Genomic DNA, 12,995 nt, shown 5'->3' with positions numbered 1-12,995 from the left:
CAGCCCGAAATGGACCCTGGCCCATGATTGTGTGAATCAATTCACGGGCTTTTAACATGCCAAAGTTGTCTCGGTCCTTGTTTGGCCCAATCAGATATCGGCTGCGAGCAGGCCGGATGCAAACCGGGCCGTAGTTAGGCCCAACTATATGACGGGCTTTTAACAGGCCGAAATTAATATAGGGCCAAAATATTAAGTGGGCCCTTAACAGGCCGAAACTAATATCAGGCCGAAATACTAAATGGGCCTTTAGCAAGTGGGCCCAAAAGCATAGCGTCCAGTCAACGGACCGAATCTGATATGGGCCATAATTGAGCCCAAAGCCTCTTAAAGGGCCGGACCTGATCTAGGCCGTGATTTGGCCCAGAAAGTGGGAGGCTTTTAATGGGCCGGATCTTATATGGGCCATTATTAGGCCCAGAACGTGGCAGGCCATTAATGGACCGGATCAAATATGGGCCGGCATATGGCCCAAAACATGGCAGCCAGTTAATGGGCCGGCCTACTATGGTCCATAAAATCTTGTGGGCCTACAGCTGGGCCGGCCCATTAATGTCGGCGAAATCTCATGGGCCTTTAGCTGGGCTGGCCCATTGTGATCTGCAAGAATTTAGTGGGCCTTTACCTTGGCCGGCCCATTATGGCACACAAAAATCTTGTGGGCCTTTACCTGGGCCAGCCTATTATGGCCCGCGAAATCTTGTTCGCCTTTAGCTAGGCCAGCCCATTATAGTCTGCAAAATCTCGCGGGCCTTTAACTGGGTCGGCCCATTATGGTCCACAAAATCTTGTGGGCCTTTAGTTGGGCCAGCCCATTTAAACTTGATGGGCCGTGCCACGTGTCGACGTATCATAGGCGCCTTCTGTCCAATGAGTGGATGACATCTGTCCCAACGATGAGCCGACACATGTTTCCTCCAGCCAATGATGATTTTACACGTGGAAATTTCCCATTGGTTGGGGCTGTTAACGGGTTATCGGATCCAAAATCCGACCCGATAGCTTAACAGCGTTCCGTTATGGTGGATGCCACGTGTCGGTCACCCTTGACGAAAGCACTTCTGTAACGCACGATTTATCGTCATGGAAGTGGACACTTCCGTGATGATAATTTTGGTAATGTCATGGAACACTTCTACGACAGCACATGTATGACTATCTTGATTCTGTCATAAATTTGTCATGGATGTACATGCATGACAAAAAACGTGACCTACTGTGACAAACACGTATCATCACGAAATTGTATTTTTTGTAGTGATAGTAGTTATAGCATGAAATATGAACTCTTAATTATGAACATGGAAATATAATAATACAATATTGTTGCCTCTAGGGCATATTTCCAACAGTCTCCCACTTGCACTAGAGTCAATAATCTAGTTAACACATTTTCTTTTACAGCAATGGCAATCCTATGTTTGTCCATGCGTTGCTTGTGGTATATCCTTCGTCCTATCTAATCTTGATAGCTTCAGATCCGTGTGTATCATTTGCATATTTATGTATCTAACATGCTTTCACAAGAATTCATAATTTATGTGAGACAAGCTTTGTATATATTGAATCACTAGTAGAACCTTTGATTCCTTTGATCGAGTTTATGGAAGCAACATTGAGAACAATGTTCCATTTGCACAATCATCTAGAAACCATGCCAAGTTCATAAATTAGCATTTGATTCATCACCCTCTATTGTTGCTTCTAAAGCGACAATATACTCATCCTTATGTTATAGAATTCACCATAGTAACTTTCTTAGATCAATTCCAACTTACCGTGCCACCATAAATCATCTTAATTGAAACCAAAAATCACTTGGAGTAACGACGGAGATTTTATTGATGTACTACTTACAACGAGATTGTATGGATGTAACTCCTTACATCAATCTCTTCAGCTTCTCCATATGCACAAGCCATGTCATGAGTACTTGACGACACTTTCACTATTGTCCTATGATCAACAATTTGATCATCCTGGTAACTTTACTCACAATTTACTTGAAGTACTAGACATATCTCGTTGTTTACATACCATGGAATGTATTTATCACAAGTGTGATTGAAATCACATATTTTGCTCATCAGTATTTCAGAATACCAATTCTTGCTTAAAACTCATTCCATCTGACTTTGACAAGAAATTCTTCTTGCCTATTTCATACTAAACTGATTAGTATTTTGTCAATATATATTTTGGATAAGCCCGATTAGACACTACTATATCCATAAATCATTATGCGTAATACTAGGACTATATATTGCTTAAGTACTTTACTGAAAACTAGTTTCAATAAGTCTTAATCCCGTGTCAAACAACTTTTGTTATTTCCAATCAATAATATGTCATGAACATATAGTGTTTAGAAATATTACCATGCTCCCACTTACTTTCTTGTAATTACAAGCATCTTCGCTTTCCTCGATGAAATCATTCTTTGGCCGTTTCATCGGTACCAAGATTCTAACTCCACTATGCTTGCTTTAGATCATTATAGGATCTCTTAAAGTTCGCACACTTACTATCATCCTCTGGATCAACAAAATCACCTTGGACCGTATCAAATATACAACCTTGGTTCTATTTCCATCTCATGGGAATCATTTTGACATCCATCTATTATATCTCATAATTGAACTATATAGTAATTGATAGTTTAACCCAAACTAATTTTAAGTATTGCTATGGTGAGATAATCCCGTTATAGTCAACTCTTTGATATATTCATAAACTATTTGTAACAAATGAAGCATTATAAAACATTTTTATCTTTTTCAATTTATAGATCCATTACTATTCTATAGACTCTTAAGTCTTCCGAAGGGTTCATCAAGTTCTAAGCTTGATTTATGTGTATGGATACTATCTCAGACTATGTTGGCATATAGCCAATCTACAGAGTTAGGGCACATCAACACTTCTTTGTGTATTATAGGTTCATTGTTTATTCAACAATATTTCGTCAGCACACCACAAAGGTCTGCATGAATTTTCTCAACCTACATAGTTTAGCTACAAGTTTGACCAAAGTCTCTATATCTTATGTAGAGGCTTTCATATCAGCCATGGTAGGAAATTCTAGAATTACTTCCAGCGTTTCTTTTCTTTGACCTGATCACAAAGATTCTGCAATCTTGTTGAGTTGCACTGTCCACCCACTCACTCTTTTTCAGAAAACATTTTCTTCAAAAATTTCCACACTTTGTGGCAAAACATTTTGCCTCGCGTAGTGATAGAGGAATAATCAATCATTTGGTATAACCTACAAAGTATCACTTATTTCAACAAATTTGATGGCGCTCTTTTCAATGTAAAAGTCTCTAAAGCATCACATTAAAAAGTATATTGGCAAAATAATCAATGTCATCTTTGATCTCACCATGTCATACATAGCTTGATTACATCTACTCAAAACATTCTACTCTTAGTAATGTTTTGGGAAGTGCACACTATAAATTCATTGCACAACTCATCAGACATTCGCTAAATTTGTAACTCAAATATGTCTTTCTGCAATCTAATTGTGGCTTTTACATTGAAAAGAATTCTACTTCATTCTGGAAAAAACCTTTCGAAACATTCCAAATGATCTAGACTTATGTCTCATTAAATATAAATATCTACTTGAGCCATCCTTGAAGATAGATAAATCCACTGCTTGCAACAACAATTAGTGGACTACAAACATCAATATGCATGTTCTAATTATTTTGTTGCTCGTTCTTTATGGCATGTGAACGGTATTTATTTTAATTTACTATTTGGACAAAAGTTGCAAGTGTCAAATGATTTTATAATCATATGACTTCGAAATCCATCACTATGGAATTTATCCATGCTAGTTTCTCCAATGTGACTAAATGCAGTGCCACACATATGTGGTATTATTTTAGTTTTGCGATATTTAGCGTCAGTGTTATGGATGTTCAATTTTATCATCAATATTCATAACATACATCTTATTAACAATATGAGTATGGCCTTTTGTTCATAAAATTGAAACAACTATTGTTCTCTCATCAACAACCTTGTTGCAACTTCTATGAAATGGGCTAGAGTGTACAAAACTCTAAAACGAATTATAACAATAAATACAAAGGAAATACACTAATGGGAAATATTGTAACTTTTACAATGTTTCCATCAAAATTTTAACCTAATTATTTGTTGGTATTTTAGGCCCTTCGTAGTTTCTTACAATGATATGTAGTCGAGCCGATATCCTTGTGATCAACTTTTAACCACAATACCGAAGAATTAATGATCAATAAATTGATCATATTTCTCAAGAACTACACTTTACTTGACCAACCATCTCTACATCTTATAACTTTTATGACATTCATACCTGAGATGGACATACCACTCTTCTTTTCTTTATGCCTTTTTACTTCTTGTAGTTTTACTTCAAATATTTATCCTGCTCACAAAAGAAGCATCCAACTTTAAGAGTGGCTTGAGCCCCGAACTTCCCTAGGCCCTTAAGTCTCATTACATCCTTCGGATTTGTTCTTTCTCTTTAAGTCCTCACCATCAACACATGACTGGTGTTCTTCCGGACCCTATATATTTTAGTCTTAAACATAGTTGAACATTTCACTAGAACTTGCAAACAAACTCTTCTTTAGATGTCACATATCTTTCAGCCTTTGTTTGTCTCTGAAAAATTGTCAGTATCAAGAATATGACATGACTATCCCAAACATTTGAAGTTCGGGCTTCTCGAAAGCAAGTAGACCGTAATGTAATTCTAGGCTTTTGGATCAAAGGACGTGAGTCTCAACATCCATAGTATCAATAGGAGAGTACTGCAAGCATGCAATAGAAACAATTTTCTCGACACTCTAGAGGACGATCCTCTCAATCATAAGGATTTAACCAGATAAATAATATCTAACCAATCTCAACAACAAAGGTGGAACCTTGGACCATAATTCCACAACTAGAATGCAAACTAGACATAGATATTGTTCAAATTAATTTGCACTAGTGTCTTAAATAAATTTTAATATAAAGTGCACTCCCACTCAAATCAATATCTCTCATAATTGAAAGTGAGGACTCAAGATCCTGATCTCATTCACACCCATGGATGGTAGCATCTCATATGATGTGAATTTCAACCGGTAGGCAATCTTTTACCGGTCATATCACCATATGACTCTTGTTCATCTTTTGATGCTTTGCGCTCTGAACTCATAACTTATTTGTGGCACTGCCATTTGGGTCATATCGGTGTAAAGCACATGAAGAAACTCCATAAATATGGATTTTTGGAATCACTTGGTTATGATCATTTGGTGCTTGCAAATCGTGCCTTTTGGGCAAGATGACTAAAACTACGTTCGCTGGAACAATGGAACGAGCTACTGACTTGTTGGAAATAATACATACCGATGTATGCAGACCAATGAGTATTAAGGCTCGTGGCGGGTATCGTTATTTTTTGACCTTCACAGATGATTTGAGCAGATATGGGTATATCTACTTGATGAAACATAAGTCTGAAACAGTTGAAAGGTTCAAAGAATTTAGAAGTGGAAAATCATCGTAACAAGAAAATAAGGTTTCTGTGATCTGATCATGGAGATGAATATTTGAGTTACGAGTTTGGCCTTCAGTTAAAATAATGTGGAATAGTTTCACAAACTCATGCCACCTGGAACACCACAGCACAACGGTGTGTCCGAACGTCATAACCGCACTTTATTTGATATGGTGCGATCAATGATGTCTCTTACCGATGTACCAATATCGTTTTGGGGTTATGCATTAGAGATAGCTGCATTCACGTTAAATAGGGCACCATCTAAATCCGTTGAGACGACAGCGTATGAACTATGGTTTAGCAATGGACCTAAGCTGTAATTTCTTAAAGTTTGGAATTGTGATGCTTATTTGAAAAAGTTTCAACCTGATAAGCTCGAACCCAAATTGGAGAAATGCGTCTTCATAGGGTACCCAAAGGATACTGTTGGGTACACCTTCTAATCACAGATCCGAAGGCAGAATATTCGTTGCTAAGAATGGATCCTTTCTAGAGAAGGAGTTTCTCTCGAAAGAAGTGAGTGGGAGAAAAGTAGAACTTGATGAGGTAATAGTACCGTCTCCCAAATTGGAAAATAGTTCATCACTGAAATCAATTCCAGTGATGCCTACACGAATTAGTGAGGAATCTAATGATGATGATCATGAAACTTCAAATCAAGTTACTACAGAACCTCATAGGTCTTCCAGAGTACGGTCCGCACCAGAGTGGTACGGTAATCCTATTCTGGAAGTCATGTTGCTAGACCATGATAAACCTACGAACTATGAGGAAGCAATGATGAGCCCAGATTCCGCGAAATGGTTTGAGGCCATGAAATCTGAGATGGGATCCATGTATGAGAACAAAGTGTGGACTTTAGCGGACTTGCCCGATGATCGGCAAGCCATACATAAATGGATCTTCAAGAGGAAGACGAACATTGATAGTAGTGTTACTATATACAAAACTCGACTTGTTGCGAAAGGTTTCGACAAATTCAAGGGGTTGACTACGATGAGACCTTCTCACCCGTAGTGATGCTTAAGTCTGTCCAAATCATGTTAGCAATTGCCGCATTTTATGATTATGAAATTTGGCAAATGGATGTCAAAACTGCATTCCTGAATGGATTTCTGGAAGAAGAGTTGTATATGATGCAACCAGAAGGTTTTGTTGATCCGAAAGGTGCTAGCAAAGTGTGCAAGCTCCAGCGATCCATTTATGGACTGGTGCAAGCCTCTCGGAGTTGGAATAAACGCTTTGATAGTGTGATAAAAGCATATGGTTTTATATAGACTTCTGGAGAAGCCTGTATTTACAAGAAAGTGAGTGGGAGCTCTGTAGCATTTCTGATATTATATGTGGACGACATATTGTTGATTGGAAATGATATAGAATTTCCAGATAGCATAAAAGGATACTTGAATAAAAGTTTTTCAATGAAAGACCTCGGTGAAGCCGCTTACACATTGAGCATCAAGATCTATAAAGATAGATCAAGACGCTTGAGAAGATTTTTCAATGAGTACATACCCTGATAAGTTTTTGAAGTAGTTCAAAATGGAACAGTCAAAGAAGGAGTTCTTGCCTATTTTGCAAGGTGTGAAGTTGAGTAAGACTCAAAACCCTACCATGGCAGAAAAAAGAAAGAGGATGAAAAGTCATTTCCTATGCCCCAGTCATAGGTTCTATAAAGTATGCTATGTTGTGTACCAAACCTATTGTATACTTTGTTCTGAGTTTGGCAAGGGAGTACAATTTTGATCTAAGAGTAGATCACTGGACAACGGTCAAGAATATCCTTAGTGAGGACTAAGAAAAAATTTCTCGATTATGGAGGTGATAAAAGAGCCCGTCGTAAAGAGTTACATCGGTGCAAGCTTTTACACCGATCCAGATGACTCTAAGTCTCAATCTGGATACATACTGAAAGTGGGAGAAATTAGCTAGAGTAGCTCCGTGCAGAGCATTGTAGACATAGAATATTTACAAAATACATACGACTCTTAATGTGACAGACCTGTTGACTAAACTTCTCTCACGAGCAAAACATGATCATACCTTAGTACTCTTTGGTTGTTAATCACATAGCGATGTGAACTAGATTATTGACTCTAGTAAAACCCTTTGGGTGTTGATCACATGACGATGTGAACTATGGGTATTAATCACATACAAATGTGAATATTGGTGTTAAATCACATGGTGATGTGAACTAGATTATCGACTCTAGTGCAAGTGGGAGACTGAAGGAAATATGCCCTAGAGGCAATAATAAAGTTATTATTTATTTCCTTATTTCATGATAAATGTTTATTATTTATGCTAGAATTGTATTAACCGGAAACTTAGTACATGTGTGAATACATAGACAAAACATAATGTCACTAGTATGCCTCTACTTGACTAGCTCATTGAATCAAAGATGGTTAAGTTTCCTAGCCATAGACATGAGTTGTCATTTAATTAACGGGATCACATCATTAGAGAATGATGTGATTGACTTGACCCATTCCGTTAGCTTAGCACTTGATCGTTTAGTATGTTGCTATTTCTTTCTTCATGACTTATACATGTTCCTATGACTATAAGATTATGCAACTCCCGTTTACCGGAGGAACACTTTGTGTGCTACCAAACATCACAACGTAACTGGGTGATTATAAAGGTGCTCTACAGGTGTCTCCGAAGGTACTTGTTGAGTTGGCATATTTCGAGATTAGAATTTGTCACTCCGATTGTCGGAGAGGTATCTCTGGGCCCTCTCGTGTACATCACTATAAGCCTTGCAAGCAATGTGACTAATGAGTTAGTTGTGGGATGATGCATTACATAATGAGTAAAGAGACTTGCCGGTAACGAGATTGAAATCGGTATTGAGATACCGACGATCGAACCTCGGGCAAGTAAACATACCGAGGACAAAGGGAACAACGTATGTTGTTATGCGGTTTGATCGATAAAAGATCTTCGCAAAATATGTGGGAGCGAATATGAGCATCCAGGTTCTGCTATTGGTTATTGACCAGAGACATGTCTTGGTCATGTCTACATAGTTCTCGAACCCGTAGGGTCCGCACGCTTAAAGTTCGATGACGGTTATATTATGAGTTTACGTGTTTTGATGTACCGAAGGTAGTTCAGAGTCCCGGATGAGATCGGGGACATGACGAGGAGTCTCGAAATAGTCGAGACGTAAAGATCGATATATTGGACGACTATATTCGGACTTCGGAAAGGTTTCGAGTGATTCGGGTATTTTTCGGAGTACCGGAGAGTTACCGGAATTCTTTGGGGAGTATATGGGCCTTATTGGGCCATACGGGAATAGAGGAGAGAGGCTAAAAGGAAGGAGGCGCCCCCCTCTGGTCCAAATTGGACAAGGGGTGCAGCCCCCTTTTCCTTCTGCCTCTCCCCTCTTTCCTTCTCTCCTACTCCGGAAAGGAAAGGGGAATCCTACTAGGACTTGGGAGTCCTAGCAGGACTCCCCACACTTGGCACGCCCCCTCCTAGGCCGTCCGCCTTCCCCCTTGCTCCTTTATATATGGGGGCAGGGGGCACCTCTAAACACAACAATTGATCCTTGAGATCTATTAGCCGTGTGAAGTGCCCCCCTCCACCGTATTCCACCTCAGTAATATCATAGCAGTGCTTAGGCGAAGCCCTGCATCGGTAGAACATCATTATCGTCACCACGCCGTCGTGCTGATGGAACTCTCCCTCGAAGCTCAACTGGTTCGGAGTTCGAGGGACGTCATCGAGCTGAACGTGTGCTGAACTTGGAGGTGCTGTGCGTTCGGTACTTGATCGGTCGGATCGTGAAGATGTATGACTACATCAACCACGTTGTGCTAACACTTCCACTTTCGGTTGATGAGGGTACGTGGACACACTCTACCCTCTCGTTGCTATGCATCACCATGATCTTGCGTGTGCGTAGGAAATTTTTGAAATTACTATGTTCCCCAACAGGGGCATGTCGCTCCACCTCCTAAGAGAGGCCGCGGTCGCCCCCGCAAGCATCCCGCGGCTCCCACGGCGGCCCCCAGGGGGCGCGGGCGCGCACCCCCCTAGAGGCGTCACTCCTCTTGGTGCCTGCGATGGCACCTCTTCTCGCGGCAGGGGCCACCGGCTTCGGAGCAGCCCCCATGACGAAGGGGGCGCATCGTGATCGTGCGCCCACCTCAGCCGCACTTCTCTTCGCTAGACGTGCTCCCTGAATTTGTGGTGTGGTCGGAGAGCCCGGCCGGCATCTCGCTCCGGCTTCTGTGTTCTTTCTCTGGCAAGCTTCCTTCCTCGGGGCTTGATGGTCTCTGGCTTCAGGCCGACGGTTGCTACAGTAGAGCTTCGTGGGTTGGTGCCGAGGTCGCCGCCTCCGGTAGCGTGGTCCTGACCCGTGGCTGGCAGACCTTCGCTCGCGCTCGTGGCCTGGGCGGAAGGTGCACCCTCTACGTGAGGGTGTTCAGGGAGGACGGCCGCCGCGTGGGGTGCTGCCCGGAGGATGGCAGCGACGACGATGGTGGCGACGACGAGCTTGGTCTTGGCGACGCGCGCTCCTCCTCCCGCGACGGCAGCTCTTCCTCGGATGAGAGCTCGAGTATTGGCGGCTACGACCGGCCCCCACGTCGTTGTGCTCGGGTCGAGGACGTCGGTGGTTCGTCCCACCGCGGCGTCCCGGTGAAGCTGGAGAGGAGTCCTGCGTGAGGCCGGGGGCCGGCAAACTTGGACTCAAGGCTGGCGGCCCCAGGTCACCTATGGGAGAACTGGTGAAGCGCCGGGCCACCTTGAGGCACTGCTTGAGGATGCGGCACTGGTGCCGAGCTCGTACGCCTTCGAGCCCTCTTTGTTTTGCCTTTCCTTTCTCCTGTAATTCGAAAAAAAAGATGTACCCTGCGGGGGCGTGTAATGAACTATGGCAGTTATGCCCTTTATGCTATGCTTGCTATCTTGATGCTGTGTTGTAATGTTTGCGATCTGAGTGAGTTAAGGTGGGAAAGGTTAGCTTGGTATGTGTAGTAGTTCTCCGCCTCACGAAAACCTGGCCTCAGGTACTTGACGGGGCCCCCTTTCTCGGGGAGCCTTGGGTGCAGCCCCCGGAAGACGCCTTGGGGTCTCAGGAGCCGCGGCAGGGCTGTCTTTGAAGGAAGAGAAAACTGACGAGCGACTCACTCCTCTCCACGCGAGCCCCCTGCCATAGATTAGTCGGACTTGATGCACCGCGTTGCGCTGTCTGTGGGACACGGACATCGGGGGTGTTGGTGCCCGTGAGCTTGATCGAGGGATCCTCGCGAGGATGAAGCCAAAGTACCAGGGTTCGGCGTAGTGCGTGTGCGCGAGGGCAGGCCCAAGGCGCACACACATACCTAGCCCCACGCGCGAGGCGCGTGAGAAGAAGTGGCGGGTGACTGCCACCTCTCTCAAGCCTTTGGCCAAAAATAGCTCAGGAGAAGGAAACAACTCGAGGAACCGGGGTTCGAAAATACCAAATCCATTCAAAGGTTACTAAAAAACTACAAGCAACTACGGAAAGCAAATGAAGAGCCGCGTCCGACACCTAATCTAGTCTTCTCACCAGCGTGGAGCTAAGTGCTGCACTAAGACATGGGAGGGAGCCCCCATGAGGCCCCAGGGCGACTCTTAGGAGACTCCGGGGCGTGTACAACCCCACTCATTATTACGTGAGAGTGTCACGAGCGGAGACCTTCACAGGTGGGAGCCTTGCTTCATAGGCCGGAGCCTTTCTTCAGGGGCCAAGGCTTGATTAATGAACCTACAAAATCCCTTGAATTGGATCTGACTAAATCCGGGTATTGTGGACATTACCTCGTTTCCATTCCGGAGCAGATGTTCCAAGCGTTCTATATGGGGACCCCGTCCTGTGTCTCCAAGCGCGCAGTGCCAGGCCTGGAGACACGGGCAATCCTAAACGGGCCCTCCAACATGGGAGAGAGCTTGTGCAGCCCCTCCATGGAGAGCACCCGCCTCAGGACGAGGTCGCCCACCTCTAACGTCCTGGGGCGTACGCTGCGGCAGTGGTACCACCGCAGCGCCTGCTGGTACCTCGCCACCCGGAGCGAGGCTTGACGGCTGATGTCTACTACACAACCTTCTTCTTGTAGACGTTGTTGGGCCTGCAAGTGCACAAGTTTGTAGGACAGTAGCAAATTTCCCTCAAGTGGATGACCTAAGGTTTATCAATCCGTGGGAGGCGTAGGATGAAGATGGTCTCTCTCAAACAACCCTGCAACCAAATAACAAAGAGTCTCTTGTGTCCCCAACACACCCAATACAATGGAAAATTGTATAGGTGCACTAGTTTGGCAAAGAGATGGTGATACAAATGCAATATGGATGGTAGATATAGGTATTTGTAATCTGAATTAATAAAAATGGCAAGGTAACTAATGATAAAAGTGAGCGTAAACGTTATTGCAATGATAGGAAACAAGGCCTAGGGTTCATACTTTCACTAGTGCAAGTTCTCTCAACAATAATAACATAGATAGATCATATAACAATCCCTCAACATGCAACAAAGAGTCACTCCAAAGCCACTAATAGCGGAGAACAAATGTAGAGATTATGGTAGGGTACGAAAGCACCTCAAAGTTATTCTTTCATATCGACTATTCAAGAGTTCGTACTAGAATAACACCTTAAGACACAAATTAACCAAAACCCTAATGTCACCTAGATACTCCATTGTCACCTCAAGTATCCGTGGGCATGATTATACGATATGCATCACACAATCTCAAATTCATCCAACCAACACAAAGTACTACAAAGAGTGCCCCAAAGCTTCTACGGGAGAGTCAAGAAAACGTGTGCCAACCCCTATGCATAGGTTCATGGGCGGAACCCGCAAGTTGGTCACCAAAACATACATCAAGTGGCACGTGATATCCCATTGTCACCACAGATAAACACGGCAAGACATACATCAAGTGTTCTCAAATCAAAGACTCAATCCGATAAGATAACTTCAAGAGGGAAACTCAATTCATCACAAGAGAGTAGAGGGGGGAGAAACATCATAAGATCGAACTATAATAACAAAGCTCGCGATACATCAAGATCATGCCATAGAGAGAACACGAGAGAGAGAGAGAGAGAGAGATCAAACACATAGCTACTGGTATATACCCTCAGCCCCGAGGGTGAATGTCGGTGTCAAAACCGGCGGATCTCGGGTAGGTGGTCCCGAACTGTGCGTCTAGGCGGATGGTAACAGGAGACAAGGGACACGATGTTTTTACCTAGGTTCGGGCCCTCTCGATGGAGGTAAAACCCTACTCCTGCTTTATTGATATTGATGATATGGGTAGTACAAGAGTGGATCTACCACGAGATCAAGGAGGCTAAACCCTAGAAGCTAGCCTATGCTATGATTGTTGTAATGGTTGTGTTATCCTACGGACTAAAACCCTCCAGTTTATATAGACACGGGAGAGGGCTAGGG

The sequence above is a fragment of the Triticum dicoccoides genome, chromosome 3B (assembly GCF_002162155.2).
Source record: "Triticum dicoccoides isolate Atlit2015 ecotype Zavitan chromosome 3B, WEW_v2.0, whole genome shotgun sequence".
Classification (NCBI taxonomy): domain Eukaryota; kingdom Viridiplantae; phylum Streptophyta; class Magnoliopsida; order Poales; family Poaceae; genus Triticum; species Triticum dicoccoides.
The sequence above is the reverse complement of the archived record's forward strand: the minus strand, read 5'-3'. Positions refer to the sequence as shown.